This window comes from Rousettus aegyptiacus, unplaced genomic scaffold (genome assembly GCF_014176215.1).
Source record: "Rousettus aegyptiacus isolate mRouAeg1 unplaced genomic scaffold, mRouAeg1.p scaffold_m13_p_2, whole genome shotgun sequence".
Classification (NCBI taxonomy): Eukaryota; Metazoa; Chordata; class Mammalia; order Chiroptera; family Pteropodidae; genus Rousettus; species Rousettus aegyptiacus.
The window spans coordinates 24,355,410-24,377,129 of NW_023416295.1; the positions used below are offsets into that span (position 1 = coordinate 24,355,410).

Here is a 21,720-nt window from a genome sequence, read left to right on the forward strand (position 1 = left end):
CTTTTCCCAGACAAGAATAGACTGTACCTTTTTCAAAGACAATTTCTTATTCTTTAAGTAATATCCTTAATTGTGTCTGCCAAACTATCTCTTTATATCATACCAGGAGTTCCTTCTCTTGTCTGATTGAGTAGAATTTTGAAATAGATTATTCAAATAGCCATAGTTCAAACAAAAGAGGGAAATCTCTTGGAAGAAAACCTAGATTTGTTTGTCTTTCTTCATATTTAATTTTCTCGTATTTGGTCTCCTGTATTTCTAAATGTATTCAACACTAGAACTCTGTAGAGATTTCTATCACACTGGATTTATGACACGATGCCACTTTCCCAGTTCTCACTCACTCTTGCCCTGCCTAGTGGCCTAGTCAAATTCTAATAATTATAAATAGACTGGGTCAGTTCTAGCTCTCTGCAACTTCTCTCATGCTCACTCACACCCACCCTATTGCACATATTGCCTCTTTCTTGAGGTATACAATCAGACTTCCAAGCGCACCTCGTTTCCACAATAAAATCATAAACTCCTTGAAAGCAAAGAAAGTATTTTCTACCAGTTTGTATCTCCTACTACTCCCTCTTCCGCAGTCACTCTGTAAATAATTAATAAACTGAATATCAAAGAGCCACCTCTCCAAATTATGCAGCATGCCTATTAGTCAAACCAAAATGTTGTAGATAATCAGAGGGAATTCCTGGAAGGGAATTTTTAACTATCCACTGATGACAGAGGTCATGCCTAAAACAATGAAAAGCAAATTTATACTGAATAAGAAAGCAATAATTCAATAGTGAGGGAATACCTGGATGAATGACACAAATAATTAATTCTAAAGTGCATTCTTGCTGTGAATACATTACTAAGTATTGCTCCTGGGGCACAAAATCCATAAAAGATTTCACTATAAATCAACTATAATATTGAGAGACATTATATATTTTTTAAACACAGTATTAATTACTCGCCAGTATTTTCTAAGAAACAGGCAAACTGAAATGCAAAAGAAAACAGAAGCTAAAAATGAAGATTGTGACTAGCAACAATGCATGAGAAAAATAAAGGATTCCTGTCAAACTCTCCTTAATGAAAGCAGCTATAGCGACTGCTCTTTTAAGGTGACTGGAGACAGAGTGTAATGAAAAGTGCTTTGGAATGTCAAAGGTAATATCAAGGCTTCCAGAACAGTAGTACTAAGGGGGTTCTGACCAAGAACAGAATATAATAAGACCAATATAAGCAAAGGCATTAGACATAAGGTTAGTAATTGCAAAAATAACCATTTTCACGTTTTTGTTTTGTGCCTGGAAGGCATATATAAGAACTCAAAATCAGCAAATTTATTACTTGCATAGGGGGAAAAAAAATCACTGTTTCTTGCCAGAAGAAATTTGGAAATTACTTTCAGGTCATAAAAGTAATTAGGTTAGACCAATGTGTCAATCACAATATGCAGGTCTTCCTCAAAGATCTTACCTGGTCAACCTTCAGTTTACTGCCTTCATGCCTACTACTTTCTCCTACAAATTATCATGACCTTTATCTCTCTACCATCCAGCCCTCACCCTGGATCCTCAACTCTCTTCTAGTGACTTATCACACTGCATTCTGCCCATTCCAGATTTGCAGCCCATTTGCAGTTATAAAAAAATGACAAGACTACGTTTGATTTCCCTTAAAAGAGAAAGGTGGCTTGAAACCCTGAGGTTCCATAAACTAACATAGAACAGAGGAATTCCCTTCAGAACATGTAGTAAAGTGTTAAAAATTATTTATTGTCTTCTGACTAGTGTTGTAGAGAACAGTAAAAAAATCCAATAAACCAAATAACAAAATCTTCCTTTTTGTCCTTTCGCAAATATGAAATACAGATGAATGTCTTTGGTTTACTGACAAGCATAATTAAACTAAATTTTTTTTCACAAGTTGCAAAATATATGTATTATGCCTAAAAGAAATGTCAACTAATTCAGAGCAATTTATGAATTCTTCATAAATGTACCATTCTCATTTTTAATACATTTCTTAAACATGAAATGAACTGAATTATTATCAGTGGCTAAGTCACCTTAGAACCAGTGTACTTTATTTTGTTAAAAATCTATTCAACGGCACCTAAAAGTTAATGTTGGAGTGAAAAGATAATTTATAACAACTCTAACTTTTCTTAAAAAAAAAAAAATCAAGATAGCTGATTCAGGAAATATTGTCCTCAATTTTTAAAAGTGGCCAAATGGTTATATATGGGATATCAACTACTCGTTTCTCAGAGATAGGTAAAGTGTAAAAATAGTGACATTTATAAACATTATACCTCATTTACTAAACTTTGACGAAACACTCTCTCTTTCTATGCTAATTCTGAACAGCTTTCCTTGACCCGCCATTTCAGCCAAACGGAACAGCAGGAGGCGGAAGGTGGGAGCGTGATACAGATAGGACAGCCTCTGTCCCTCTTCAAATACCCAAGGGGGCAGCAGGACAGCCTCTGCCCACGTTCTGAGAATGTCTCTAGAGTTTCACACAATGAATGCATTATAGGCAAGATGATTTGAGAAATTTAAGCACTCATGAAAGTCTTAGTATTTCTCCATCCAGAATCACAAGGAACAAAAACAATACTATCTGGAATTAATAAAAGCAAGATTGCAATACCTGTCCAAAGTCTGAGAGCATATATAAGCCCTCATCTCTTATCTCACTATTCAAACATTTTAGAGATGAGATCCTAATAGCATTGTCTTTGACAAAAGGTATACATTTCCATTTCTGCAATGGGCATAGTAACCAAACATGATTATTCTTAGAAGGATCTTAGGGTCCTGGTTTTAATTTAAATTATAGAAAGTAAACCTATTAATTCGATAACAGTCATCCAAGAAGTAGCCACTGCCAAAGCATCTGAAAACCAGATATAATCAGATAAACACATCCCAAGGTACAAGTTAGACATTTTTGAAATATATTTTGTCATCATAAAGTTGTGACAAATTCCACTTCATAGAATAGTGTCTTGACTAACTAAGAAAAAGAGGTAACTTTCTATCAAGTAATTAACTCAATCTGTGAGATCCAATATTTGTCAATGGATAAAAAAAGCTCACTTCAATCTACCTAGTTTATGAAAATGGAGAAAATAATATGTCAGAAATATTTCTTATATGTTCATTTCCTATTGATGGATATTAATTTAATTAAAATAAGTAAATATCTTGTCTTAGGGATAGAAACACTAATGATCATCCAACAAATGTATCATTTATTCAGCATTCATTCACTGAGGGCTTTTGTGCCAGATAGTGCAAATGAATGAAAAATATCAGTACAATGCCTTACAGTTGACAAAGTGCCTCTGCATACAGAGGTAGCTCTTAATGAACTTGAGACAAGACAGTCAAAAATATCACAAAATCACTGACAAAATTAAAGCAGCCAAAATCTATAAGCTTATTTTATTAAAAGTTTATCCACAATTAGACTTCTACAAGCATCAATGAAAATTTTTAAATTAATTCAAGTACAACAACTTAGGAATACAGAAGTATCACATATAGTTTTTGCTATGATAGTAAAAAGGTTACTTACTGTCTACTAATACAGCTTTTATTGTCACTTTTAGCAAATTTTATATTTTTAAATATTAGAATGAATTTTGAGGAACATTAGTTTGTCACTGAAAAAAAATGCTCTGTCTTCCAAATATTATGCCATAAATTGATGTCAAATTTATAAGTGGCTCTTTATTCATATCCAACTCAAAAATGTTAAATTTGGCTGACATTTCAATAAAGATCTAGCTTTCTATCTGGATCTCTAAAAACCTAGGCCACTTTCCTAAATGGCAATAACTGGCAGAGCTGCCCCTTTAAATTAGCCCTTCCACTCTGGGGAAGACCTGGCCCTCTCCACCTGTTTGGCACGTACAGGTCTCAGTCTGTGCCTCCTGTAGGAATTCAGTAGAGCACCACCCCCAAATTCACTTATGCTGACTAGCCTCACACTCCATTACTGTCTTTTCTTCTCTACCAATTGACTTTAAGTTATTATTATTGTTAAGTGTATTGAACTCTAACTGGCAGGTAAAAAAAAACGACTGGTCATCCCCTGGTATCTATCTTCTTTTCAGTAATAAAACCCACCAAGCTTTAGCTGTACACTTGCCTGTAGCTACAGACTCTGTTGTAGCAACGTACGGTCTAATGACTAAGTTCTGACCACAGATTGTGATTCACTAAGTCTGAGGTGTATTAATTCTCAGAGATTAACTTATAGTCTGCTACAGAGCCCAGGAGGCTTCCCACCCCCCTTCTTTTTTAGCTCCCCAAATGAGTCTAATATGTAGATAGGGTTAAGAACCACTGCTAAAGCATGGTAGCGTGATAAGATCTCTGACAGCAGAGATGCCTGGCTTCCACTCCCAAAATCACCTTCAGCTCAGACTTCTCCATGAGGCAGAACTAAACTTTTTACCCTGTTTAAGCCACTGTCGTCTGGTCCCTGTCAAAGCAGTGGAACTCATAAGCTAACTAATACAACCGGCATCACTGATGTCCCTCCTGGTCAGCTCCAAATTACTGAGATGCTGGCTGAAGTTTCTGTGCCTACTGCTTGCTGCCAGAACCAAATCTGCATGGTCTGATCAAGATCTTTGGAAAAGTAATATATATTTTTTTAAAGTTTAATTTTTCCCTTTGGCTTCAAGAACTCACTAAAAATATTAAAGCTATCAATTCATTTTTTTTTTCTAATCATGAACCATCTGATTCCTTTCCCATATCATATAACGAGTTGTTTAATGGTAACCCTTTGCCAACTGATTGATAATTTTAATTGTTGTCTGTACGTTAAGCAATATGCAGTTTTTACCTTGATTTTAATATTTTAGTATTAGTTATTTTAGCATGTTTAAATATTTAAAAGGCTCAATACCATCCTTCCATTCAAATTTGGTCAGAACACAGACAAAAACACAGTATGGCCACAACTATGAAAGCTGCACAGTAGACTGCCAGGGGCGGCAGGAATCCCCACGTGACCATGAACCTAATGGGGCTTCTATTTGTTACATATGACTACAAATAAGAGATGTTATCTCATATACGGATATTTTTGTTGGCTCGCAGTAATTTAAAATTTTAAGAATGAAATTTCTACTATCACTTTAGCATAATTAATCCAAACACTGATTAATCTAATGCTAAATAAGAGTTAACTGTTTTCTCATTTGACCTTTACAAAAATCTTCTAAAGGCAGCATTGTTACACACCGTGTGCCAATACTGACAAAGAAACCTTTAAAAAGAAAGTAACTTCAACAGCCAAATACTTAAAATTTTTACTTTAACAGAAAAAAAGCAGAGAAATAGGATATGAATCTATACATTTCAGAGATTTATTCACAAGTATAAAATAGTATTTAAATAGTTTGGGCTACATGTTGTTCTTACATAATCACAACAAAGATTCAGGTGGTTACCTACTTCCTTTAATTTATATTCTATGATGAGGTAAAATATTAACCTAATGCAAAAGTACATTAAAAATAATTGTATAGATTATCTTGAAATTTATGATTATAAAAAAGATAACTATGTAATTAACAAGGCTTCCAGTTTCCCTTTATTTTAATGTAATCAAAAACAATAAAAATATTTTAATAAAAATAAATTTGGTAATGTGAAAGAACTGTATGAAAAAGCAAAATGAAATTACCAGAAGGTTACATGTGGTTAAAAATTTGCATATTTTCATCCAAATTACAAAGTTTTAAGTAAAAACACATCACTTCACATAGTATTACAGTGAATTAAATTAGCAGTTAATTTACACTTTAAAGATATCTACTATTAAGATGATCAAAGATGTTCATCACTCATATTTTCTGTCTATTCAAATATCGGCTTTAATTTCAAAAAAAGACAAACATTTGAAGGTACTTGGCCCTAATTCCTCAACTCTTTGCTAATCCACTAGGCTTTGAAAACATACCTCAGTCTACAAATATTCCACATTAGCCTTGTTTGCCATGAAATAATTACTCCATTATAACCATTACAATAAAATGCTTTCAACTAAAGTAATCCACAAGATGTGCTTTTGAAAAGTTTCATTAGAAGTATGTCTTTACAAAATGAGGTCAGATAATAAGTAGGAATTTCAACAGTATCATAAAACACAGCTATAAGTATACTCTATTTTCAAAACTGTTAGAGAACAATTGTTTTGGTTAATTGGTTGTTATCTCTCCACTAGATTATAGATTCTCTCAAGGTGTATTTTATTCATGACTGTATATTCTACCAAATGTGTCTTGAAAAGAGTCAGAGCTATAACACTGTTGGTTAACTGAACATGTCATAGGTGATCATGATTAAAATTCAAAGATACATGTATATTTTATTACCTGATGCTTCTGCAGTCTCCAAAAGAAGCAGGTTTACATGTCATATGACCAAAGTCAACACAGCTGACTGACTAGGGATGCACATCTCTCAAAAGCAGCCAAGCACTTGTTTGGTTTGGCTTATAGAGATAAACTAAAGAAACCTGGTACACTCACTCCCCTTTGAATTTGATCCAAGACACAAGAGACTATTGCCAGTCAACAGTAGATATTGAACCTAATAAGTCATGACAATGCTGGGGATGGAGGCCATGTGTAAGGTCAGTAAGCAGTAAGAACTAATCAAGGGGAAAAAGGAAAAGAAACAGAAGATACAGAGACTAGATCTCCTAGGGAAACATATGGATGAATAAAACCCTGTAAGACCTGAAAGAATTGCTTTGGGTCCTAAAAACATTCCCATTCCTGCTTTTATTTCTCATGAGGCCTGCCTTTCTGCCCTAAGGTTCCCTGAAATTTCCATGTTTCATTACAATAACACACTTTAAACTAGTCTGAGTTAGATTCTGCCCCTCGAAATCATAAGTGCTACAATTAGAACATTCACATAATATTAAACGACGTGCAATACAGGCAAATTTGGTCTGAGGTGATGCAATGGAACTGTCATCACAAATAACACAAGCGCTGTGGCCATGGAGCACAGAAAATGAGAAATTACTAAGCTGAAGCTCCGCATCCTTGGTTGTCAGTGGCTGACGGACACACGGGCAGCCACACCTAGACCACACTGTTGCTGCAGCTTCCTCAGGCAAATGTGCCATCCCTTAAAATGTCACCACTGCAGCCATCTCTCCCTATACTTCTGCTACCTTCAAGTTCTTTGTTTCCTGTTTTGGCTTTCTGGCTACCTGACCACCTTCAGCTCACATAGGGATTACTACGATTCATCCCGCTCTCTTTATTAGTATACTCATTTAAACCATTCGGCATTACTTTAGGTGTCTGCTGGATTCTTTATTCCCTGGCCCTAAGCCACTCCGCCCTGCACTCTATGCCACCACTGCACTCATCTGCCCCTCAAACTGGCTGAACTGAAATCGAAAGAGAGGAAAGAGATTTTCACCTGTTTGCACTGCAGGGCTAAGATGGGGATGAGGGAGGGGGGAATGGGAGGAGCGCTTTAAAGAGAGAAAATGAAAAGACTTAAGTAACATTTTCTACTTAGTATTTACACGTATATAGATTCAATTGAGAGGAAAACCCTGTGGAAGTAATTAACAATTTTTCATTATTTACTCATGTAGGCATATTGATTGGCCGTAAAGAAGTTAGAAATACTTTAACATTAAATTAAAATGCCTCAAAACTATGTACCCGTATCTCAAGTTTCCATTGAATCTATTTCCTACAAAGTTAAAAAATGTTTGGGTTTTCCACAAAGGTACTTACTTACTTTATGCTTCCAATACTTAGACCACCTTATTAAATCTACAATCACTATTAACTGCTTCATTCTCCAATAATTAAGGGAATGAGGTGCACAGTCCATTGTAGAAAATCCTGGCAGAAATGACGGAAAAATGAAATTTCTCCCAACCTAAACCAATATAAGGACATTGGGTAACCTTATCCATTCATGCTTCTTCCACTGCATGTCATAATTTTTTTTAACAGTCCATTCTCACTACATTCTCTTCAAAGTACTCAATCTTTCAATATACATCTTGTAATAATTCAGGTCTTATGATCTCATTAAATAGTCACTCCTGTCTAAAGGATTAAAATCCTGCCCACTATATTCCACGAATGCATTGTAACTCTGGCCCTCTGAAAGTGCTTCTCAAACTTTAATGTACATACAAATCACTGTGGGTTATAGGTTTTGATTTTGTAAGTCAAGAGTGGGGTCCAAGATTCTGCATTTCTGGGTGATGCAGATGTGGCTGGTCTGTGGACCATACTCTGGGTACCGAAACGCGATATCCTAAACTCAATACCATATATAAGAGGACCAACACCAACCAGCCTGGGTATAATGATTACCTCTCAGGGACAGTACAGGGTTTCACATCTTAATATTTACTTGTCAAGTATTGATGTATCATTTAATGGAAGTATGGCACTGAGATACAAATACAATTAAGAACTTCCCCCTACCTTTAAAGCATGCACTTTGATGCAGTAATGTTCCAGTGACAGTATACACAGATTTTCTTGGAAAGCTTGTGAAAAATGTAAATCGATGGCCTCACTCCTTGAGACAGAGAGAGAGCTTCAGTACGTCAGGGTCAAGTCTCATGAATGTGCTCACTAGGCAAGTCTGATGGTCCACATTGAGAAATATTGCTTAAGTGGAGCAGGTAGATAATTATGGAATTACATAACAGATACAATTTGAGTCAATGCAATGTAGAATGGGAGATCAGAGGATGGCAGATTTGCAGAGGATGGATATGGATGTGCCTGGAAGCAAAGGGAGCGAGGAGCATATATAAAGGTCAGCAGTGAGGATCACAGCTGGCTCTCAAGTGCAGGAAAAAGTGAAAGTCAGATCTGGAGAGAATTGTGGGGTAGGGGAGATGGGTGAGGGTCTGTGTGGAAAATAAGTTGGGAAGACAATTTGAAGCCATATCACAAAAGACCCATAACTTTTGACTTCATCATTAGATCCTGAAAAGCTAATTCAAACGGACAAAGGGATTTGTTATGATTGCCTTAATTAGGCTAGAAAGAACCAAGCATTTCAAAGTCTTTCCTTTTCATAGAAGGCCATCATCTTCTCTGAAATGTCTTGTTAATTTCAAACTGGGTCTTCCCATATGCTTTGCACAGAAGTCTGGATACAAAACAAAGTAGTCTTGGTTACGATTTACGTTTTAATTGATCGAGTGCCAGGAATACTCAGTTTTATAGTCAACAGCAGCAGAAATGGAAAGAAAAACAGCATCTGCTTTTTAAAAAGTTGAATAAACTGAAATAGCTTAAAAAGCAGATTTTTTTAAATGACAAGCAAAATTCTTGTCTAGCAATAACTACAGGAAAAAATATCCATCCATTAGAAAAATGATTGATTTCCAAAAAGCACAATTAAAAAAAAGTTCTTAAACTGCACTGAGTGTCACAGGTGATTAAACTTTACCAGGGTTAAATACAAAGTCATAAGTAGAGACAAGGATCCCATATTAAATTAAATTTTTTAAAATGATTGGTTAGTAACTACTAATCTATTTTAATTATTTTATTATCTCCAATAGTTCTTCACTCTTGATCTCTGAACACGAGGATTTCTAAAGAGCATTACTTTCAAAAGCAACTAAAACCTCAATTGAAAGAGTTTAGTAGAGATTAGCAAAGCATACTGCCTATTCACTTCAAGGATGTCTTGTTGGTAAGCCTTTTAAAAGCTGGTTCTTTGTGAGTGTCCTGTAATTTTGTTTTTAAAGGATAATTTGCCACCTCTCATTGCTCAGGATACCTCTAATTGTAACATGGAAGCTATTCAGCCATTAAATGTAATATCATTTCTGTTGTATAGCTTAAAATGAAAATTACAGCACATCACTATAACATATTGTCAAATTGGAAACTGAATGGTGAATCCACAAGCAAAGTGATTAGGTATTAGCTACTGATGACTTGCCATGAGTTCATGCTGAGTTTTTTGTTTTGTTGATTGGGATTTTTTTTTTTTTTTGTAAATTACAGTGAAAAAGGTATCAGAGCTTTTATTTCATGTAATTTTGATATCATAAAGATAACTAGACAGTATAATAGGGTGTTCTAAAAAACTCTAGAGTGCTCATGTGCATATCCTCACTGTCTGGTTTTCTCTGCTGAAATAATTTCTTTAAATCAAAAGAGTTTCCTCCAATTGTTCTTTGTGGAATGACAGAGCTGAATGACCAATCACCCTGCTTTTGTCAGGGCACTTTGGTGACAAGTGACTGATGCCCAAACTAACTTGGTAAAGTGAAGAATTTACTGGGCTCATAGAACTCAATCTCGGAAAGGTCAGGGACCTTATTTTAGAGTTTGGCGCAAACTAAAAAATTGTTAGAGAAAATTATAAGACAAAAGGGAAATATGAACACTTATTGGATGTTGATTTTTAGAGGTTTTTTTTTTTTTCTGGTCTAATAAGGGTATTATGGTTATACTTGAAGTAAATATTTAAGTATACAAATATGGTACACTAGCCAGTAAATTTGCTTTATACAAGGTTCTGGATTAGCAAATCTGAAATTTTATTTCGTATATAATAAGATTGAGCAAAAATAAGTATATGTTAAGGATAACGATAGTCAGATTTATCACTCTCATAGAAAAGAACTATAAATAAGGAGAAAGAGAAGACTAGAATTAAACTTGAAGTAATGGGTTGGAATCAGAAGTATCAGTATGACCTCAGAGATTTTAATAGATATAAAAGTGGGTGAGTATAAAAATAAATATAAATGTGCATACATACGTGTGTTAATAAACATGTATTTCCTAGCTCTGTACACAAAAATGGTCTTCAAAACAACACATCAGTAGTAATGGGGAAAACTGGACATAGAGTTTTCCAGATACCATTCTCCAATAAGAGGACCCAGAATTTCTTGAGGAAATTGTTGTTCCAGGGCTAGACAGAAAAAAATACAAGATGATTCTCAAGCAACAGTGATGCGTGAATAGATAAACAACCGTGGTATATACATATTTTAGAATACTATTCAGCCTTGAAAGGAGAAAGAAATTATAACGCAAGTTACATCATGGATGAACCTTGAAGACATTATGTGAAGTGAAAGAAGCCAGCCTCAAAAAGACAAATATTGTATGATTGTATTTATACGAGGTACCTAAGAAGAGTCAAATTCAAAGAGACAAAAACTAGAATGGTGATTGTCAGGAGCTGGGAGGACAAAAGGGAAAATAAGGCATTAATGTTTAATGGGTACAGAGTTTCATCTGGGGAAAATGAAAGACTTCTGAAGACAGATGGTGGGGATGGTTGCACAGCACTGTGAATGTACTTAATGCTGCCGAATGGTATGGTTAAAATGGTAAAATTTATATTATGTATATTTTACCACAATAAAACATAAGAAAATAAACATATAATGAATGAGAACAGGCACACCTAATTTGGAATACAATTTGACATTATCTTGTCAATGATGAAAATATTTATCTCAATGTTTTTCCAGTAAATTTACTTCTCTGCTTATACCTTAGATACATTCTTGCCTATGTGCTTCCAAAGACAAAATATAAATGTTCAATAATAAAATGAAATAAAAGAAAAAATTATATACAATCCAAATGTGCTTCAATAGGAAGCAGTGAAAATGAATGAGCCAAATGTACATGTATGAATGTGGTTGAATCTTAAAAATATATTGACCACGTCTACGGCCATGACACCCTGAACAAGCCCAATCCCATCTGATCTCGGAAGCTAAGCAGGTTTGGGCCTGGTTAGTACTTGGATGGGAGACCACCTAGGAAGACCAGGTGCTATAAGTGTAAAAAATAAATAAAAAATAAGCTGATAAACTGACAAAGTCCTTGCAATCTGTGAGGTCAACAAAGGCTTGCTTCACCTAAAACACAAACACACAGACACACAAACACACACACGCACTGAAAAAAAGCAAGTCACAATGGGATATATACAATAATAATATACACAGAGTCCTGAAACTTAACATTTACAGAACATTATATAGGGAGAGTGCATAGGAAGGCAGGGGAATATGGTGATGAGGTTCAATAAGCAACCATTCTGCCATCTCAGACATCACAGCAGCTACCCTAAATACTCCCTTGCTCAAAAAGCCTGTTTCTTTTCAAACCTTAAATACTTTCCTCCCCTCTATTATCCCTGTAAACAAAAACAGACAATGCAAGTTCCACAGGTCCATAATGCCTTATTCATTATTCCAACATCTAAAGTGCTCTGAAAACCCAGTTGGGTTTTTACCTTGCCAGCTTTTTATAAATTTCGTACAAACTATGATGACTGGAGGCCATTTGTCATCTTTATCCCACTAAGTGTAAATATTAATATGTTTGCAAGAGAAATATCAATGTGTATCACCATGTGGGACCGCACCAGACCTATTCCTACTTGGGAGGAGCAGGGAGGAGGTGATACTTAATATATAGTACATGCATCTATTACCTTTCTAAAATCTAAAAAAACTCAAATTCCAAAACCTGTCTGTCTTTAAGAGCTTCTAATCTGTCTTTATTTCAGATAGTGACCCTTTTTCCTTCACTAAATTTGTGACTCTATGTTTTCTCCTCTATATCTCAAAATCGTTCTTCACCTATTCAACACATCTTATTTTTTTCTCCTTTCTCTGGAAGAAAAATGCCACTCCAGTTTTTTCAAGATCACTCCCTACCTGGGCTTGTAACCACACTCCACCTGATTTTCTGGAGTTGTATTCTATCACTCATCTCCTCATTTGAATCTTGACATCTTCTCTGCTGTCTCTGTTTCCTTCTAAGATTTTGATGGATTTTTTCCTACTCTTAAATAAATTTCGCCCTTGCAAATTACATGCAAGTTATCCTGCTTCTCTTTCTTCAAAATTTTAACAAGGCCCAAGGTCTGTCTTCTGTCTTCATTCACTCAACTACTCCCCCAAGCAAAGAGCCTCTACTGAGCACCTATTATGCACTGAATACTTGGAATGGACATATGATCATCACTGAAGGACTTCACAGTATTAGCTGGGGAGGGGAGAGAGACAGAGATGAAGAGACAGATCTGTAAACAACTATCATATAACATAATTTACCGGTGCTTGGCCAAACAGAAAACCTGTTGCTTTGGACTGCTAGTTCCTCTTTTGTTAGGAAACCACAATGACTCACACAGAACTGTAATTTTCCTAAATGGAGAGAAACATTCCTTATCTTTTCTCCTCCCGAGTCGAGTATCTAGTCAGTGCTTTGTATATGACAGATATTTAATAAACATCTATTGGAGTATAACTATATTTTCTTATTTAACAATATTACTATATTTGCCTGTTTTATTTTATAGTTATTTATTTTATTATTTATTTTATTATTTATTTTATTCTACTTATAGTAATTTTATTCATACTATGTATAGTATAGGAGAGGTATCTGTGTCCTCATTATTAAAATTTTATATGACATATTTCAAATAGACCTTCATTCATAACTATTCTTAAATGGCATGTCCTAGAAGAGATTCCTTTAACTACTTTAGTTTAGATGCCCTTTCTCCCGCCACCCCCAATCACTTACTCTCTATTCATTTACTTTGCTATGTCGGTCTCCATAGTACTTACCATGCATTACTTGCTGTATAATTGTTGCTGCTTTGCCTGTTGTCTCTTTCCCCCCGCCCCCCACTCCCGCCAAGAATTGAGGTTTCTTGAAGGGAGACACTTGTCGGACACATTTTCCGCACATCACCAGTGCCTGGCAGAAGGCAGGTGCCCAATACTAAACAAAATGAAAATAAATCAAGAATAATATTGGCCTGCTCAGGACATCTCTCAAAATAAGATGTTAAGTCTCAGTGTAAGTAGGTGACTAATTTTCAATTAATTCCTCCCTTCCTATATTATATTTGACAGTGTTGCATGCATTATGAGTTTTTCTTCCCACTTTTGTGCCAAAACAGCTTAACCTTTTATTTAAATGTCTCTAGTCCAAAAAATATTAAAATTGGGCAGCTCTAATAAATACTACTACATAATAACTTGCTTCAGTTCTCTGCAGTAATTAGTACTCTGGTGATGAAATGTGCCTCTAGGTTCAAAATTTTATAATGTTTTGACAGTTGGAATCTTACCAAGCATGAAATGAACCAATAAATAATTCTTTTTTTGTTATCATTCTCTAAGCATTAAAAATATATATATTCTCAACATGTAACAGTATTACTCTAAGAAAAAAAAAATAGTGACCCTCTCAGACTTAAAGGGAAGGGTTTATGTAGTATTCAAATGAAAAGAGGATAAATGTAAAATCTGATAACTATAAGCCGAAAGCAACTTCTACTTAACAGGCAAGTGCATCTCAATCACCTTGATTAGCAAAGCAAGATAATATGCATTAAAATCTTCATGCCAGTCAAAAATCTCATAAATACCATATTTTATTTCCCATCTTTAACTGTTTGATGATCACAGTATCTTTAATCATCTCAAATGGTCTTTGTAAGATTGTTTATGTGAATATAGTTTTCCCCTCAATATCATTGTATCTCAATGAAAATAAACATGACCCTGACAATATTTCAGAAGCTGGGCAAAGATTTATATCATTCAGTGTCATGTTTTACCTGAAATAACAAAAGCTCCAACCTCAAAGTTAACTTTTACATAAATTGAAAAGTCAAAAGCTTTAAAGGTTCCAAGTATCTCTATGAATCCAAACACATTCTCAATAATATATGCGTTATTTTATTCAATATAATAAATGCTCATAAGGTGAAAAGTTCTGAAGATGGATTGTGGTGATGGTTGTACAACAACGTGAATGTACTTAATGCCAGTGAAATGGTGAAAACGGTAAATTTTGTAACATATGTTTTACCACAATAAGAAATGCTCCTTTATGAGCTACTTCTTTTACTTGAACATTAATTTCCTTATAACTTATTCTGAAACATTTATGCTTTTTCTGAAGGAATTCTACAATTTAGTTCCTAATAGTATACTCTGACACCATATAACAGGTTCCAATGAACTTTTTGATATTTGGCACTCATTCGTGAACTTCCTTGAATTTTTAAAGAGCCAAGAAAAGTGTTAAAGAAATTACTAGACATGTGCCTTACTTTATAGTATCAAATTTACCACCATAAAATACAAATTTTCTTCATAAATTATGCAGTTATATAGGATAAGCTATGTGGTAGGTAATCATGAACACTCTTGGGACACAGTGGGACCTGAGGCAGAAGCCAGGTATGTGGGAGTGTAACTGCACCCCTGTGAAATGACAGGCCAGGCTTAGAAATTGGTTATTTTTTAATGATTAAGCTAACGAGTTCTGAACTTTTAACCTATATGGGTTTCATAATTACACAGCTTGAAATCCTCATCAGAAAATCTGTCTGCTCCTGAAATTCAAATCATCTCATAATCTTGAATAATGCATGGCAACTCTACAGAAATTAAAATATTTCATAAAAGTAAAGAGATTCACAACCAATTTTTTTTATTATTTTTACAAGAGCATAAAGCAACAGAAATAAATTAGTTGTCACTTCCTTTGACTCTCTAACCCAACCCCTCTCCCTACATACCCAATCTCTTTAACAAGAGGCATCTTACTGCTTTTTCACATAAACTACATAATTGGTATGGAATCATAGTACAAAGACTTTCTTTATACGTGAGCCAGTACAAAGAAAATTCAAGAGTTCCAAATACCATGAGCATGAAAAAGCTACCTCTGTGTCCAGCACAGTGATTAAGAACACTGGCTTGAGACATCCGAGTTTGATTCTTGACACAGCCACAGGCTGGCTCTGTGACCGTGTGCATGCTCTCTAAACAGTAGGTCCTTCACCTGTAAAATGGGGACAATAGATCGACCTCACTGAATAATCTCAAAGCTTCGATGAGATAATGTAAGTAATTATTTCAGCAGTGTGCCTCATACTTGGTAAACTCTCAACAAAATAAATTCTAATTAGAATCATAGATGGTATTTGAATTACGATTTTGCAATTCTATAATAACTATTTTCATGTTTGGAAAGTCTTCCTCAGTAGAAGGCAACCACAAATACATTTCTTTTCGGTTTATGAAAAAAGGTATTCTATAGCATTAATAAAATCCCAGACAATGGTTAAATTAAATCAACAAAGTAACGCCTAACAGAAAATAGATGTTTTAAACAGAAAACTGATTTAAAAGTTAGACTTGCCCTAAATTCTTCATATATGAATTTCAAGGGAAAAATGTTTTTAAAGCAAATTACGGCTAATAATTTACCACTAGTCTCTGGTAAAACAAATGGAAATTTTTCTTCCTAACACCTTTAGAGAGCAGAACCAATATATAGCTGCCCAGGTAAGCAACCAGCTCAGTAAGCTTCATTAACATTGCCATTTACTTACAGTTTTCTAGACAGGAATTCTATGCTGTACTTAAGGTGCTGAAAGTTATCTTCTTAAAATATCCTAAAATTTGTATACTGAAAGTACATCTTGCTTCTATGATTTACCTACTATAAACTAATTATTGACCAGAATTATAGCAAAAAAATACAAAAAGAAAGAGGCTAAAAATCTCCATTTAAACAAGGAGATGTTACACTGACACTAAAAATCACCTTTCAAAGAATAAACATATTGCAAACTGATTTATTAAGTCAAAGAAAAGTATGTAACTCTACCAATTTTGTATGAAAAGTATCTATGCATTATTGATGTTTGAATATCTGTGAAAAAAAAATTTTATGTATCTGGTTTTCAATGATTACTACTTCTGCTTGTGATTACAGATCATTTTGGTATTTTGTATTTTAATTTTTGACATTTCATAGGTGTTAAATTTCTAGTAGTAAAATAACTTTATATAATTTAAACCAAAGGAAAAAACCTGCAAAGGTGTCTTTTGTTCAAAACTCCTGTCCTACCTTTTATGCTTAAGATGTTGTTTGTTTTGACACTATCTGTGCCACTCAAAGAAAGTCATGTATAAAAATTGTCTAGCCTTAGATGAATCCTTAAGGCATTTAGACTGAACTTTAAAACTATAACCAAGGCACTGGCCTTGTCCCGAAGTGAATGATGAGGAGCACGAAGCGGATGCTGGGTTTTGTGTATGCTTGCGGCTCTACATCTAATAGACGGTGAAAGGAGATATTTTAAAACAATGATTTGGTCGAAGTGTTAATCAACTAGATGTCATAATAAAAGACTGTTTGTCAAAAATTCAACCCAGAGCTACATTCCTCTCCTTATATGGAGACACTATCAATTTTTTTAAAATCTGCTATTTATTTCATATAAAGTGGATTTCATATAAAGCACATATAAAATAGTGCTCTTAGATATTCTAGCCATGATTATTTTAACTGTATAAAAATTACATTTTCAAATAAAGTTATAACTAAAATTTAAAAAATTCAAAATTCAAAATTATCATGTTTACTTTTGGAGACATTAGGCTATAAGATACTATAGTTGAATAAAACAAACAGTTTTCCATTTGGAGGAAAATATTTAATTCTGGTAAAATCTAAGCAGTATGCTGAATTAAATTATGAGGAAACAGACTTCCATAAGCATTTATTTCAATAAATCTGATACTCATTTTCAACGTCTGACTTCCAATGAACAGCAAAGACAAAAAACAGTATCTTAGGATGTTTAATATTCTACTTTTACTTCAGTACTCACTTCAAATATCCACGTAGCAAGAAGTATACAAGGTCCCAGTCTGTTTTCTTGAAACTCAACTTGATTAATTTTGTTTATATTTATATATATATAAAAAAACATACTAAAACAAAATTAAAACTTGGCCAACTAGAAGTTCCATTTCATATTTTAATGCATTATATATGAGTACAAGATTCATCTCAGAGTGAAGTCTCTGACAAGTGCAAAATGTTTCATCCATTATGTTCAATCATTGCCGTTAAATACTTAACTTCCTTAAATAGAAGTTTCCATTTGGGAAAGAGACATCTAAATAGCTTGAGTGTTTATGCCTTTGACATTAGGTCTCCCTAAGGAAATGTCAATATTATTTTATAATTTTTCTATCACTTTCTTATTCACATTATTCTTTGTTGCTTGTTTTATTTTGACGTTTATGACAGCACTTCCTTTTTCCAGCACACTAAATCTGCAAATTATTTTTCTAACCAGTTACATTCATGCCCCCAAACCCAACACTTCTCACTTAACCTCCATCTTTCTGAATGCACTAAAATATCCCTGTAGTTTGAGAAGAAGGGAAAGTTATGCAGCTAGCTCAAAGAACTCTGATTTTAACTGCCATGTAGCTACTTTAGCAAAGAATGATCATGATTGAAATGTCACAGTGTAAAGAACCACTGTCTTTATATTACTTGCATATAAAATGCATTGCCTTTATCACAAAAAGATTCCAATGTCCATGCTGTGACCACTTCCACTGCCTTGATCATAAGAAAAAAAATCCCATTCTACCAGATCTAGGAGCCCAGGGCTCCCTGTCTGCCCTCGCTACACCAGGGACACCTAAATATCTCTTTATAACTTAGGTAACTGCTAGGAAAAGAACCATATGTCAAGTCAAGGACTCTATTTCTTTCTGGATGATTTGAAAACACCCTGATAATTATAAAACTTCTTCACTGCTTAGGAGAAGCTGTAGTATTAACTACATTATCTCATGCCGTTGCAGAATTATTTAAAAGATTATCATAATTCATTCCAAGTTCTGGCAAACTTCTTAAACCTCTTGATTTCTTTTAACTTGTTTACTTTAAACATAGTTTCTATTTTCTGATTAAATAAAATTCTTACATTTCAAGATTAGCAGCAAATATTTCTTCCATGTTGTTAAAATAAAAATTAGAAAGGCTAGATCAAGAAAAGATACCTGAGAATAAAAGCCTCTGGGTTCCTCTCTAAAATACACAAGACCTAACTATTCATGTTTTAAGTATCTAGAAAGGCTAAAAACAGAACTTTGATTCCCCAGTCCTTAGAATATTGATTGTTAATGTACAATTATTGGAAGAATGAATGAGTGAAATAATGAGTTTAAGACAAGCATAAATCTAATAGTTTAATATCATGAATTGTTTCCTTCTAGAAAACGATCGACGACCATAGATTATAAAGAATTTAAAATAAAAGATACAATTCTCACCAAATGGAAAAATTTCATGTTAATCTTTCCTATTAAATCAAAGTCGTGCAAACCAAACAATGGAAACATACATTTTAACCTAAAGGGGCTTAATTCTTTCACCGACAGTTCGAAATTTTTGGAAAGGAAATAGCTAAGTAACTTGGAAGAACCATGAACAAAATTCAGAATCTTTTTTCAAATTAAAGATATATAGGACCAAAAAAGAGAAGAACAAATATGCACTAATCGAGTAGGAATGAACAGGAGTGGGAAAATGGAACCTAAACTCCTGTAACAGTAGGTCACAATTGGGCAACTTTAATTTGTGAATTACAGAAAAATGCAACTCAAACAGGCTTAAATATAAGGTAATACATGGCACATAAAACTGGAGGTTCCAAGTTAGATGGATTTCAGAGTTGGCTAAGCCCAGTGGCTCAGAGGCCATGTCCCTGAGATGCCCTGAGTTCTGGCTCTCGCCGCAGGATGGGTACCACCTCATGCTGGAAGCTCGATGACTGCAGCAGTTCTAAGCTACTAACAGAATGAAATTCAGAGAAAACTTCTCCCGTAAGATGAAGGAAACAGCTTACCCTGAAAGCCTCAGCAAACTTCTCTTTGAGCATCTTTGGCACAAACTGAATTGTATGACTATTCTCAAAGTAATCACTGACACGGGGAACTGGATCGCAGATGAAGGACCACCCAGACTCACCCTTGGAGGTGGGTGGTCATATAGACCCAACCATATGGGCTGCATGTTGAAGCGAGATAGACACCTGAACAAATTCAGAGTTCTCCTAGGAAGGTGAAAGTGGAGAATGGATGCTGGGTAAGCAAACAAAAGTATAGCTGCATTATAATCAGCTATATATGCCAACCTTAAATTTCTAGGTTGAAAAGCATGCCTTATGGACTCATAGCTGGCCTATAGAAGGTCTAACGTAACTCCAAACCTAAAAGAGGAATTTTTGACAAATGTCTGCTCAAGGTTAGCTCAATGACTGAGTCTGCTTTAAAACGCAGCATGTGCTTCATTGAAGAGCTATTCATTTTATTGAGCTGACATGGACTTTAAAACTTCACGAGCCCCACTTCTTCGGACAACAGTGCATGAATGTATTCATTTTTTTTCTATGACCATTCAAATATTTGAGGATAGTTCCAGCTGGTTCCCTTGTATCCTCTCTTCTCAAGCGCAGTTCCAGGTTTCTCAGTCTTAGCAACATTACTTCCATATTTAAATAAATCACCCAAGATCTTTGAGAAGTTTCCATTTAAAAGATGGGCTCTTTAGAACCACATTATACCATCACATTAGGTTCATTTCGAACTGGTACACAGTGGTTACACTAAGCTAGGAGTCTAGAAAATCAAGTTCTAACCCTATTATCGAGAACTATGAGATTCTTCAACTTTTTGTTCAGATATATACCTGCATATTTCAGATTGTTGGGCTATCAGAATCATCTAAAATCATAATAGTTTGCAGTCTTTCTGGTCCGTTTATGGTTAAGCATTGTGTAAATATGTGTGTTTCACTTTTAACATATTTTTAATTGAGATTAATAGATATTATATATGAACAAGCTGCTACACTATTTTACTTCTCTGATTAAAATCAGCACAACTAGTCTTTTTTTTCTGAATTGCTAAGGAAATGTCACTTGATTCTTCAAAATTAATTCATGACATCAAAACAAGGGATTCTAAAAAAAGAACTTAAATTAAAGCAGTAAACATAAAGTTCAGTAATTCTGCCAAAAGTCTCTAAGTGAAGTTTCTATAATCGTTATGGGGAAGTACACTTTATTTTTTAAACAGAAAATTATATACTCATAGGACTTTAAAAAGCTACAATTTAAAAAGCCAAGTCTAAGGAAACTAAATATTCTTATTTATTAAAAACTTATCTATAAATGTAAGGCATCTGTACTTGTAAATGAAACTTGGAACACATACCTCAATGCAAGCGTTATAAACATTAATTTGATTCCAAGAGCAGCCCCAAAAATATCTAATTGATTCACAGTATAGCTAATTAATAATATAAAGTGAGTTTGAGCTCACAGAAATAGAAGAACTAGTATAGTAGGAGAGTGGCACATGGCTAGTCTCAAAAAAATTGTTGAATAGCTAATATCTCTTGGTGAAAATACCAAAGAACTAAAAAATTGCTTGTTTAAGTTTCAGGAGTCACTTGTTAGTGCTGAGCAGTATCTAAGCCTTTTTTTTCTTCCCTTAAATCATGGGATCTCAGGTATTCAGATGCTTTTCTTTTCATAACACTTCATTTATTTCTTGAGATCTCTCTTATTCTAAGGTGGAAAGATGCGCACACACACACCATTTCAAGAAGCACCCAGATTCCTTCCATTTTAAGAAACCTGCAGGCAATCATTAAGAGGAACCAGGTAGTAAACACACCTACACAAAAGTTATCAGGTTCCTGAAGCTTCTGGGAAAGTGTCCTCATACTGTAGTGTGTTCTCTCCTGGCTTGTGTGTATGTGGAAGCTCTGATATCTCTTCTTCCCAC

At 34.4% G+C, this 21,720-nt stretch overlaps 1 protein-coding gene and 1 pseudogene across 2 annotated transcripts in view; one reads left to right on the top strand and one right to left on the bottom strand.

The window, feature by feature from the left end:
* PARD3B (par-3 family cell polarity regulator beta) overlaps nt 1-21,720 on the bottom strand; it is an 893,411-nt gene that overhangs the window by 732,282 nt on the left and 139,409 nt on the right. The gene's annotated exons all lie outside the window — the stretch shown is intronic.
* Nucleotides 11,736-11,854, top strand: LOC118614779 (annotated as a pseudogene).